At 39.5% G+C, this 1,530-nt stretch overlaps 1 non-coding gene across 1 annotated transcript; it reads left to right on the top strand.

Annotated features, from left to right (window-relative positions):
* Nucleotides 1–570: 570 nt before the first annotated feature.
* On the top strand, nt 571–642 carry TRNAK-UUU (transfer RNA lysine (anticodon UUU)). The gene has a single exon. It is a non-coding gene; the product is annotated as a tRNA-Lys (tRNA).
* The last annotated feature ends 888 nt before the right edge of the window (nt 643–1,530 follow it).

Genomic DNA, 1,530 nt, shown 5'->3' with positions numbered 1-1,530 from the left:
TAGACTCATAACTAATAAAGAGATTGAATCAGTAATCAAAAATCTCCTGACAAATAAAGATGATAGGCCAGATGGCTTCACTGAAAACTTCTACTGAAAAATTCTATCAAACATTTAAAGAAGAGCTAACACCAAAAAAGTGAAGAAGAGGGATTACTTCCTAACTCATAGAATGAGAATATAAAGCCAAGACTGCCTTTATATCAAAGCCAGGCACAGATACTACAAGAAAAGAAAACTACAGACCAATATCCCTTATGAACATTAATGCAAAAATTCTCAACATATACAGGCAGAACCGGAGATATAGCAGGTTTGGTTCCAGACCACCACAATAAAGCAACTGTCACAATAAAGTGAGTCACACAAATTTTTTGGTTTCTTGGTACATATGAAAGTTATGTTTACACTATCTTGTAGTCTATTATTAAGTATGCAATAGCATTATGTCTAAAGAAACATTGTACACAACTTAATTTTAAAATATGTCATTGCTAAACAATGCTAATCATCATCCAAGCCTTCAGCTGGTTGTAGTAGTAACATCAAAGATCACTCATCATAGGGAATTCTCTGGCGGTCCAGTGGTTAGGACTCAGGACTTTTACTTCTGGGGCCCAGGTTCAATCCCTGGTTGGGGAACTAAGATCCCACAAGCTGCATGGAGCAGCCAGAAAAAAAAAAAATCACTCATATAGATCACCATAACAAATATAATAATAATGAAATTTTTGAAATATTGTGAGAATTACCAAAATGTGACACAGAGACATGAAGTGAACAAATGCTGTTGGAAAAATGGGGCCAACAGACTTGCTTGATGTGGGGTTGCCACAAACCTTCTATTTGTAAAAAGCACAATATCTGCAAAGCACAATAAAATGAAGCACAGTAAAACGAGGTATGCCTATACTAGCAAACTGAATTCAGCTGCATATTAAAAGATTATACACAATGGCCAAGTGGGATTTATTCCTGGAATAAAGGATAGCTCAACATGTGAAAATCAATCAATGTAGTACGCATATTAACAAAATGAAGGGGAAAAACACATGATCATCTCAATTGTTGCAGAAAAAGCATTGGACAAAATTCAGCACCCTGTCTTGATAAAAACACTATAGAGGGCTTCCCTGGTGGCGCAGTGGTTGAGAATCTGCCTGCTAATGCAGGGGACACGGGTTCGAGCCCTGGTCTGGGAGGATCCCACATGCCGCGGAGCGGCTGGGCCCGTGAGCCACAACTGCTGAGCCTGCGCGTCTGGAGCCTGTGCCCCGCGACGGGAGGGGCCGCGATAGTGAGAGGCCCACGCACCGCGATGAAGAGCGGTCCCCGCACCGCGATGAAGAGTGGCCCCCACTTGCCGCAACTAGAGAAAGCCCTCGCACGAACCGAAGACCCAGCACAGCCAAAAATAAATAAATTAATTAATTAAATAAATAAATTTAAAAATATATACTCTTTAAAAAAAAAAAAAAAAAAAAAACACTATAGAAACTAGGAATAGAAAGAAACTCCCTCAACATAATA

Source organism: Balaenoptera acutorostrata, chromosome 2 (genome assembly GCF_949987535.1).
Source record: "Balaenoptera acutorostrata chromosome 2, mBalAcu1.1, whole genome shotgun sequence".
Classification (NCBI taxonomy): domain Eukaryota; kingdom Metazoa; phylum Chordata; class Mammalia; order Artiodactyla; family Balaenopteridae; genus Balaenoptera; species Balaenoptera acutorostrata.
Note: the sequence above shows the minus strand (reverse complement) of the source record. Positions and strands in the feature narration are given on the sequence as shown.